Below are 12,110 nucleotides of genomic sequence, written 5' to 3' on the forward strand. Positions count from 1 at the left end.
CTCCCTTATGTATTTTGGCTACTAAACCTTCCTTCTGTGACTATGTTCATTGTTAATATCTTTTGCCAGTCTGTGGTGTAGATCTCAACTTTGTTCATGATGTTATTTTGTTTCCAGAGACAGTATTCATTTTAATGTGGTCAGTTTATCATTCTTTCCCTTTATGGTTTGTGCATTTTGTCTTGTTTATGAGATTCCACTTTACTTTGTGGCCATGAGGGAATTCTTTTATAGGAATTCTTAAAGTTTCTTATTTAAGAAAGTCTTAAAAGTTTCAAATTTTGTGCTAGTCACATTTAGAATTTTACTCTGTTGTGAATCTATTTTTATGTATTATGTGAAGTAGTAATATAATTTTATTTTTTACACATGCATAGTACATTCTGTTCACAATGACTTGTAATGCCGCTTCTGTCATAAATATTCATATATGTATATGTGGACCTTTTTCTGAGGTCCATTCTGTCATTGTGTTCCTGGTGATATGCTTGATATCTTGTCACAAAAAGAATTCAATGAGAGACATAGTTGTAGGTAAGAAGCGGATTTATTTACAAAGAAACATTTTCCACTGACAGAGTGTGGGACTGTGGTCCATGTCAGAAAGAGAGAGAGATCCCTGAAATATGGAGTGGTTAGTTTTTAGGGGCTGGGTAATTTCACAGGCTATTGAGTGAAAGGATTATTCTAAGGGTGAGGATTTTCATTAACTGGGCCACTGCCCAGGTTTTGACCTTGATAGTTGGCCTCAGAACTGTCATGGTGTGGATGGGTGTGTCATTTAGCATGCTAATATATTACAATGAGAATATAATGAGATTCACAATCTATTGGAAGTTGAATATTTCACCATCTTGGGCTCAGTTGGTTCTATCCAGTCTTTGTCATGTCCTATGCCTACGTCATTCTTCCCTCCTGTTTTAAATGAGTTAGTGTGTATACCAGCAACACATTTATTTATTGTTTTAAATGGGTTAGTGTGTATACCAGCATCACATTTATTTATTGTCTATTCTAATAGCTCACTGCCTTAATAACTGTAACTTAATCACTAGTGTTCATACCTGTTAAAACAAATGTTTTAGTCTTTTTCAAATTGGTTTTATACACCTTATTACATAAGAGTTTCACAATCTATTTGGCAAGATTTTTGAAAAAGTATTCCAAGTTTCTAAAAGATTTTAATAATGAATAATTTTAAGTTAATAATCTTGTGGGTTTAATTAGAAATATATATACAGGTTATTTTACTGAAATTAACATTGTCTTTCTATCCATGAACATATCTCCTTAAAAACAATAAGGTTTTCCTTTATGACAAAATGAATTTTAATGATTTTGTTCTTAAATGCATTTTAATCCTTTTGATCTGAGATACCTTCTAGCTTTTGCTTTTATAGTGAATGCAGTCATTGTAAAATATATTAATATTTCTAATTGGCTTGGGCTGGTAGCAACCTAGATGCCCATCAGCAGATGAATGGACAAGAAAGCTGTGGCACATATACACAATGGAATATTACTCAGCCATTAAAAAGAATGCATTTGAATCAGTTCTAATGAGATGGATAAAACTGGAGCCCATTATACAGAATGAAGTAAACCAGAAAGATAAACACCAATACAGTATACTAATGCATATATATGGAATTTAGAAAGATGGTAATGATAATCCTATAGAAATGCTTTTGATTTTTGTATAGTAATTTATACCCTCAAAAATAACTCTTTAATGTCCAACTTTTCTGCAGACTTTGATACTATCTTTCAAAAAATAGATTTCTTCCTTTATTACAGTTATTTTCAAATAACAGTTGACCATATTTTTTTCACTCTTTCCAGTCTATAGTATACCTTATTGTTGGTATAACTGTTATTCCTTCCTAGAAAATCTGCTCCTTCTTTCTGATTCTTATGAGATTCTTTTCTTTGTCTGTAATGTTCTGCAGTTTCACTATGTGTCTAATTACCATATGGTTAACTGTTCACATAGCCATCCTTCATGGTGGGTAATTTCTTTTCATCATTTGTAATTTTTTACTAACAACTCATCTTCATCTCAGATTGGTTACTGAATGCTTTCTGTGGAAATCTTGTGTATTCTTTGCTCCAGAAAGGTTGCTACAAATCCTGTCTTAGGTTTTCATGCCTTTCATTTGTCAGACCCTAGTTGGGGGAGGGGGGTTCCCACCACATTCATACTGTAAATTAGACTGCAAACTCCCAGAATGATAGTCCTGGTACTTGCATTTCTCATATGTGATTGTTAATACACATAGAAAACCAGATAAAGAGAAACTTTTATTTTTCCCTTCTGTGGACTGGCTGTATGAGGTTAATTTCTTCTTTTTACCAAAGAAAAAGCTCTTCCAGGATGCTGGCTTAATGTAGATTTATCTGTTCCAAGGATATATCTTCTTACAAGTACAAGGACAGATTACCTGTCCTTACATTGCATGCAATGAATCTAGTTCTTTTTAAAAACCTAAGTGTGACTTTTCAGGCCTGAAAAGAAGCAATGACAAAGCCTTTACATGCCGAGCGTCACAGGGAAACAGTGCACCAGCCTAGGTGGAAGCATCAAGGGGACTTGCCATCAACGTCTCAAGTCCCTTCTGCTGCCCACACTCTTTCACACATTTGCATTCCTAGCTCAGTCCCTTCATTCCTAGGTTATTTTTTTGAGACCTTGGACAGAGAGAGGTCTTTTTCAGACACCTCTGTTCAGCCTGCTTATGGGGGCTGGAGGGGAAGACACTTTCCCCAAGCTCATTCTTGGGTACTTTCCCACTCTTAGCAACACACCATCTCTGGGCCCCCAGGTGTTCAGAGCTATCTGAACAATTAGGCAACCCCCATTCATGTCTATTTTGACCTAGCCAACAAGAGACAACTGGCACTTTGTCTTATTTTAGCCTCTTGCTTATATCCTCACAGTGATTAAAGTGCTAAATCTTTCATTTTTGGCTTGTTTCTTTAATTGCCTTTCTGATACTTGGCAACTAAGAACTCTCTTCCAGCTCAACTGAGCTCCTCACAGCAATGGAGAAACAGACATAGAAAACAGACTTATGGACATGGTGAGAGGGGAGGAGAGGGTGAGATGTATGGAGACAGTAATATGGAAGCTTACATTACCATATGTAAAATCCAATGGGAATTTGCTGTATATCTCAGAGAACTCAAACAGGGACTCTCTATTAACCTAGAGGGGTGGGATGGAGGAGATGGAAGGGAGGTTCAAGAAGAAGGGGACATATATATACCCATGGAAGATTCATGTTGAGATTTGACAGAAAACAAACAAAAAAGTTCTGTAAAGCAATAACCCTTCAATTTAAAAATAAATAAATTTAAATTTTTTTTTTAAATGCTGCCCTGAATTCCTAACATACACTATATCCCTAGCCACTCCAGTTTACCAGATTCTTTGCTATCCTAGCTTTAGGTTCCATCTTTGTTTCTAGGGCTTTTAAAAGAAAATTCGATGCAGATATTAGCATGTCTTACCCAAAATATCTAGCTGTTTGTAGAAGTCCAACCCCCTGTCCATAAGTTAGAAGAACAGAAACCCTCATTTCATTTCTGTCTTTAAAAAAACGACAGTAAGATGAATTCTGATGCAGTCAATGAATATTATAAATCATAAATTCCTTAAATCTACACAGGGTGGAAGAGAGGAAAGAAAGTTTCACTGGATAGTGAGCATCTGTATTAAGGTAAAAATGAATAATTTTCAAATTGTTAGAATCATTAGCCATTGAATCGAGTTACTGACTAAAGTTAAAAATGTTCTCCCAGAGTGTGTAAAAAAGGCAAAGACACTTAATTCTTATATATGTATTGAGACTTGAATATAAGGAATCTCTAGGTTTCTTTCCTAACATGCAAATCCATGACACCTACTTTCAAAAGGCATCAAATCTTGTAGATTATTTTGTAGCTTAGAAACTTTAAAACATTGATTTCCAGCTACAACATAGTACCAGAGCAATTTAATTTATAGGAGTTTAAATATACAGAGTATACTGGCTTCAGAGCACTGTGTAAGAAGTAACTTCATTTACACATTTATATGTCATATACAACTTTATCCTCTTTGCTCAATGATCTCCCTCTACATAGAAACTTAGCAGTCTCCTGTGAACTCCTGATGTTTTCAATGAGTGTTTGGGGGTTACATTCCCTAAAATCAGATCCTGATATATTTGTGTGTATGTGAGTGTGTATGCATGAAAAGGATTCACTGAAAGAATGCACTCAGAAGAAAACTATAAGGGAGTGAGGAAAATAGAAGAAAGAGAAAGAAAATATACAGACAGATGGTTCAGCTGTAGTCCAGCCTCAGACTGATCCCATAGGGATCATGGAATGTGAATGGTAGAGCAAGTCAAGAGAGTAGAGGTTTTTGTACTCTTTCATCACTTGATCATTGACTACCTGCCTCTTCTCCAGTGTAGCTTCCCCTGCACCTCTGAGTAGGATCACTCCCTTTTGCTAAGGGGAAGTTTTGAGACTAGATGGCAACTCTAAGCCATGAGCAGGAAACTTTCAGAGCTGCTGGTAGATGACTGTACTAAGGAGGAAAATAGAATCTTGATAAGGCCCTAACAGGATCTATTACAGTGTGATAATCCTTGTGTTACTATAAGGCAGTAAGAATCAAAGAAGGGCCACATGGTCATTCACTTCCTTATTCAAGCTATGTTATTCACAGCTGCCTGAAATTCCATCCTGGTAGGTTTTCTTTGCAAAGCAATACTTGATAAGGGTTTCTACATTCCAAAGACAATGATGGCAAGAAGCCAATTCTCCAATGCCACAAGTCTGGTGACATGAAATAATGTATAGAAATTGTTACTGTTGCTAATTAACACTAATTAAGTGCCAAGAGCATTTTAATTTTCAATTCTTTTATTTTTGAGTTATATTTTATTCACTCCACATTGTGAAGCAAAGTGCAAAGGTGTCTACTTTGGATTCATAATTTGCACATTGCTGAAAATTCTCCAAAGTTCTTAAGGAAAATGCACATAACTTAGAGGGAAAAGAAAATAATAAAGGCACAAATTACAGATTTTTTCAGTCTGTTTCATCTTAACTGTTTTGGTTTGTCATTTCATATCAAGATTCTTAAGTATCAGTTTAATGTATTCAGGGCCAAATTAATTAGATGAATGTGTTTTCAACCTACCATCAGGGATCATACTTAACAATTTTCTATTTTAAGGAAACTTTGCATGAAGTAGGAGATGACTGAGGTACAATTTCTCAAATAGGTTTGATACAAACCTATATCATCAAATTTATGAACATAGAATCCACATCTAAAGTTCTAAGATGTAAATTCCCACTCCATCATCTTAGGAGTGTAGTCTTAGTATTTAGTACTTAGTCTCTCTATGCCTCATCTCTGGTTTGAGAATAGGATTAATTACAGCATCTAACTCATTGAACTACCATAAGGATTAATAAATGTGAAATCTAAGTGTAGAACCATGCCTGAAAAAGTTAATATTCAGTAAATGTTCTTTCCACCTTTGTTGGATATATCACAGGTTCCCATTGGACCTAATTTTGTTTTGTGACATCTTCCTTACAAGAAATCGTCAAAACCACTTGAGGTGAAGAAAGATCAGATTAATATAAATTTGCCATTCCCTGTTTTATACATGTGAAAACTCCCACCAAATGGAAGAACTTAACTACTTGATGATCATAAGCACACAGTCCCCAGACTTACTGATGCCAAAGGAATGATAATGTTAACTCTTGTGACACTACCCTGTTACCTGACCATCACCCAATCAAAGAATTGTGCAGAAGTTGATCACATACCCCATCACACCCTTCCTTCATGTGGTCTTTAAAAATGCTTTCCTGAAACCCATTGGGAAATTTGGGTGTTTTGAGATGCTGCACTGAACTCATGCTTATTGTTGTTGTTCAATCATTCAGTCATGTCTGACTCTGTGACTCCATTGACTGCAGCAAACCAGGCTTACCTGTACTTCACCATCTCCCAGAATTTGCTCAGACTCATGTCCATTGCTTGGTGAGGTCATTCAATCATCTTGTCTTCTGCTATCCCCTTCTCCTTCTGCCTTCAATCTTTCCCAGCATCAGGGTCTTTTCTAAAGAGTCAGCTCTTTGCATCACATGGCCGAGTATGGGAGCTTCAGCATCAGTCCTTCCAATGAATCTTCAGGACTGATTTTCATTAATATTGGCTGGTTTGACTTCCTTGCTGTCCGAGAGACTCTCAAGAGTCTTCTCCAACACCACAGTTCAAAAGCATCAGTTCTTTGGTCTCAGCCTTCTTTATGATGCAACTCTCACATCCGTACGTAACTACTGGAAAAACCATAGCTTTGACTATAAGTACCTTTGTTGGCAAAGTAATGTCTCTGTTTTTTAATATGCTGTCTGGGTTTGTCACAGCTTTTCTTCCAAGAAGCAGGCATTTTTAATTTTATGGCAGCAGTCACCATCCACAATGATTTTGGAGCCCAAGAAAATAAAATCTGTCACTGTTTCCATTGTTTCTCCATCAATTTGCCATGAAGTGATGAGACCGGATGCCATGACCTTAGTTTTTGAATGTTGAATTTTAAGCCAGCTTTTTCACTCTCCTCTTTCACCCTCATCAGGAGACTCTTCAGCTCCTCTTCACTTTCTGCCATAAGGGTGGTGTCAACTGCATATCTGAGGTTATTGATATTTCTCCTGGCAATCTTGATTCCATCTTCTGAGTCATCCAGCTTGGCATTTGGCATGATGCACTCTACATATAAGTTAAATAAACAGGGTGACAATATACAGTTTTGACGTACACCTTTCCCAACTTGGAACCAGTCAGTTGTTCCATGTCTGGTTCTAACTGTTGCTTCCTGACATGCATACAGGTTTTGCAGGAGGCAGGTTAAGTGGCCTGGTATTCCAATCTCTTTAAGAATTTTTCACAATTTGTTGTGATCCACACAGTCAAAGGTTTTAGCGTAGTCAATGAAGTAGAAGTAGATGTTTTTCTGGAATTCTCTCACTTTTTCTATGATCCAATGGATGTTGGCAATTTGATCTCTGGTTCCTCTACCTTTTCTAAATCCAGCTTGTACATCTAGAATTTCTTGGTTCACATACTGTTGAAGCCTAACTTGAAGGATTTTGAGCATTATGTTTCTAGCATGTGAAACGAGTGCAATTGTGTGGTAGGTAGCTTGAACATTCTTTAGCATTGCCCTTCTTTGGGTTTGGAATGAAAATTGACCTTTTCCAGTCCTGTAGCCACTGCTGAGTTTTCCAAATTTGCTGGCATATTGAGTGAAACACTTTCACAGCATCATCTTTTAGGATTTGAAATAGCCCAGATGGAATTCCATCATCTCCATAGCTTTGCTCATAGTGAGGCTTCCTAAGGCCCACTTGACTTCACACTCCAGGATGTCTGGCTCTAGGTAAGTGATCACACCATCAGAGATATCTGGGTCATTAAGATCATTTTTATATAGTCCTTCTGTGTATTCTTGCCACCTCTTCTTAATATCTTCTGCTTCTGTTAGGTCCATACCATTTCTGTCCTTAATTGTGCCCATCTTTTCATGAAATGTTCCCTTGTATCTCTAATTTTCTTGAGGAGATCTCCAGTCTTTCCCATTCTATTGCTTTCTTCTATTTCTTTGTATTGTTCACTTAGGAAGACTTTCCTTCCTTGACATCCTGAAATAACGGCTGAACTTTCCTTCTTTACAATCCAGTGTTACTAGATGGTGAGTAGACTCAAGCTTGGTTCAGTAACAGTTTGTTAAGACAAAAGATTAAAAATCAATAAGATCTATTTTTAAATCTGAGTTCTACCAATCACTTCCCTGGTGGTTCAGACGGTAAAGTGTCTGCCTACAACGCGGGAGACCCGGGTTCAATCCCTGTGCTGGGAATATCTCCTGGAGCAGGAAGTGGCAACCCACTCCAATATTCTTGCCTGGGGAATCCCATGGACGGTGGAGCCTGGTGGGCTACAGTCCATGGGGTCGCAAAGAGTTGGACATGACTGAGCAACTTCACTTTGTTTGTTTCTACCAGTCACTTGTTCTGAGATTATACAGAAAATATTAACATATCTAAGGTTTTCACTTTTGAAATGGAGATGATCTTATTCACATCATAATGGTGCTTTGACCTCCAAATGAGACAGAGCATGCACATGGACTGGCATATCTTTAGAATTTGCTAAAAGACAGTCCTTTTATTATAGCCAAGTACCTATGCCCCATCAACAGCCTGTGACTTACCTAAGGAATGAGGCAAATTTTGAGGGTGCCAACCAGGCTAACCTTACAAATTTACAAACTGAACCTTCATCACAACTTAACTTGAAGTAGTTGTATAAATGTAAAATGGAAGAGAGCTCCAGTATTAATAATAAATATGATAGAAAGTAGATAATTTTAATTCCATTTCGGATTAACTTGAAAAGGCCATATATATTATTTTTATTTAGAGTTGTTGATAATAACTATTGCCACCACAGTTTATGAAAAATAGTCTTACTTAAGTTCAAAGTATTATTTCTACTTCTAAATAAATAAACCAAGAAAATGTTCAGAGTAAAGCTTTGACTTAGAAATTATTTGAGGTTAATGATCCTGTACAACTGCCCATGTTAGACCAGTGTCTCGGTGAGACAATCAGCTACGTTAATTTAGCTTAAAGGTTTAAGAGCACGGGCTACTCTTGTAGGTTGGGTTCTACAAAAGCAGAGACTAAGATAGAGATTTAGATGCTCTCAGAGAAAGGTAAAAAGAAAGCAGGATGGGGCAGAAGGAACTGAATAAGGATGCGGTCTCAGCTGGAGTTGAATTTTGGCTTGATTGTATGGAGATCTCTGAAGTGTGAATTGTACCATAGATTTGGTGCCTTCTTTAAGCAGGAAGGCAGGCGTTTGCTACTCTGGTTAACTGGTCATTAGATGCAGGCTGGTCTCATCCTCTGAAGAAAACTCACAGTTAGGTGGATGATAATTCTCTGCAGAAGGGACAGTCCTAAATTGATAGCTGCCAGTACTCATGACAGCTAGGGGTTTGTTTCACCTGCCCCTAAAGAGGATCTGGATAAATGAGGGAAGTGAGTATTACTATTTGTGGCCAAAAAATTCTGTCCCTTGTTAAAAATGTATTGATTTTATAGGAAGGCAAATTAAGAGACAATATAATAAAAGTGTCCAAATAATGACAAAGAGAATCTATGTTTATGTTGCATGAAGGGGTACCCATTCCAGGGCCCGAAACTGGGCTCTTGTCTAACACTCGAAAATGAATTGTCCAAGGACACACATGTGCTGACAAAGCAAGAGATTTTATTGGGAAAGGGCACCGGGGTGGAGAGCAGTAGGTTAAGGAAAACTGGGAGAATAGCTCTGCCATGTGGCTAGCTAGGTTTTATGGTGATGGGATTAGCTTCCAGGTGGCCTTTAGCCAATCATTCTGACTCAGAGTCCTTCCTGGTGGTGCATACCTTGTTCAGCTGAGATGGATGCCAAAGAGAAGGATTCTGGGAGCTGGTCAGACATGTGGTGTCTACTTTTGACTTTTCCTGAACTCTTCCGGTTGGTGGTGGCTTATTAATTCCATGTTCTTTACCAGGACCTCCTGTCGTAAAACAACTCATGCAAATGGTTACTATGGTGCCTGGTCAGGGTGGGCAGTTTCAGTCAGTGTGCTTCCCCTAGCATTTATAGTCCTTAAATTTGGGTGAATGGGGTTATAAACCATGACAGTTCGTGATAGATGTTAGAGATCTACTTTTAAGAAACTGCATGTATGTATACACATAATATTTGTATAGAATTTCAGAGATTCTCAGACTCCTTGATGAAGCTCATTTACAGATTGTTTGAATCAGAAATTTCTGTTTTGGCCCACATGATTTGTACTGGCCTTTATACTGGCATTGAAATGGTGATCAGAATCTATAAAAATGATGAAAATTGGGGGAGAAGCAAGATATAGATCTGGGCTAATGGAGAGATGACAGATGAAAGAAATCAGTAGTAATCCATTAGAAGGAATCCACTAGACTAGTTATCACAAGGGACAATTTGGTGGAGTGAATGGCCTTCAGGAGCAATGGAAACACAAATTCCTAGATTTTATCTCTTGCAGTGTGTTTTTATGCGTCTGTTCACATTCTACCTACAAAAAATGGAGCCATTCCTGAGATAGGAGATAGACGGGACCCAGGCTGAGCAACTGTAATTTGTCCCCTGTGGACAGAAACTCCATAATAGCAGGATAATAAAGGAAGCTGGGCCCTGCCCAGATAAAAGATAAGAGACCACATATTTCTCATTCTAGAAGCCAAGGACACCTTCCTATAAAGCTCCTTGGAGGTCAAAATTATGTCAACCTACCCACATATCTCTTCACTGTAATCCATCTTGGCTAAAAGAGGTGCACATGAACAGGGGAGGATCCTGAAATATACCAAAAGCAAGCCTAGAACCAAGATAATCTAAATGATTAATCAAAGGAAACCTGGAAGACATGCCCCAAATTAGTCATTTAAACTACCACAAGGGTGTGACTCTCTCTCTCTGAGTCTGCCCAGGGGTGTATCCACACTTCTTCCTCCTAGTAAGTACTTAACTTATTTCACTACTCTCTATCTTTGTGGGAATTCTTTTCTGTAAAGCTCAAAGGTCCAGGACCTTATATCTGGCCACTGGCCCCGTGGTTAGGATTCAGTGCCCTCTCTGCTGTGGAAGGACCTCAATCTCTAGCTGGGAATTGAAACCCTGCTTCAAGCCACTGCAAGCCAAGGTAGCAGTTGTTAACAGCACCATAAGCAGCCACTGCAGGGAATCACAATATGTGATTGCATTCACATTTACTACATTCTGAGATGTCTCTTTCATCATTCTCTGACTCTTCAATATGTAACAATAATGAAATCCAAAACCACCCATCTTTGGACACTCCAAAACCAAATTTTGGGGGAAAATGTTCAAGGTCACAAGTGGGGAGTAGGTGTTGAGTGGGATATAAAATAGGCCATTGCTTTGAATATTTAATGACAAATTGCTGTAGTTGTTCTAAATAAAGATTTAATAGGTTTTTGTTTATTCTTATAGATACATTTCATACAAAAAAATGTACATATTATAATCTTGATGAATGTTCTTTAACTGAGAATACCTGTGTAACTACTCTCAGATCAAGAAACATAACTTCCCCTGCATCTTAAAAGCTATCCAGAAGCCTGCTTAGCTAACCTGAAGCTCTGTTTTATGCTGACAGTTATATCTGATATTTTTTTTTAAGGCAGAGCACAACTCACCTGGGATTATTTCTGCAGAGAGTATTGCTTTTTTTAGTCAGTTCATTCTGACTATATTCATTCTAACTCTATCCTATTATCTCTGAATGCTTTTCCTGATAGTAATCAAGTCTTGCAATGATATCTCCTGATAAGAAGTTTCTCACCTTCTCTTCCAAATAATTCCTTTTGTTTTTTTTAGTTTCTTAGGATCTGGAACTCTAACATTAACATGTGCTTCATGAGAACTCACAAGAGCACCTTTTCATCCTGACCTCTCTTTTAAGTATCAGTTAAGAGGGTAGGAAGTAACATATCTACAAACAGGATAGGAAGTGCTGATCACACACTGATATCCACACACTTGGATAAGTGAAGTGCAAATGTGAGAAATATTACAGTGACTTGGGCAAGAAAGCAAACTGAGATGTTCATTGAGTCTTCTCCACAGATTTAGAATTTAAGAAAGGACATTCTTTCATTGCTGTGAAATGTAATGACAGCAGGGCTTCAGATAACCATCCCCAAATCCGGATGCTTATCTAAACCAAACCTGCCTGCCTGGAATCCCTTTGACTTTTAAAAATAGAGCCTGGATTCATGAAGAACTCTGCTTCTCAGACAATTCGGGACAGCTTCTGTGTTTGGTAAGAAACATTTTTTTTAAAGAAAAGACATCATTTCCTCTCTCATTTCCTCCAGATTAAACCCAGACCATGAAGACAAATATAGGGTAAAGTTTAATAAACAATATAGATTATATAAGCAATAGGGGGAATGAATGTTGCAAAAAGAGAAAA

Source organism: Muntiacus reevesi, chromosome 2 (assembly GCF_963930625.1).
Source record: "Muntiacus reevesi chromosome 2, mMunRee1.1, whole genome shotgun sequence".
Classification (NCBI taxonomy): Eukaryota; Metazoa; Chordata; class Mammalia; order Artiodactyla; family Cervidae; genus Muntiacus; species Muntiacus reevesi.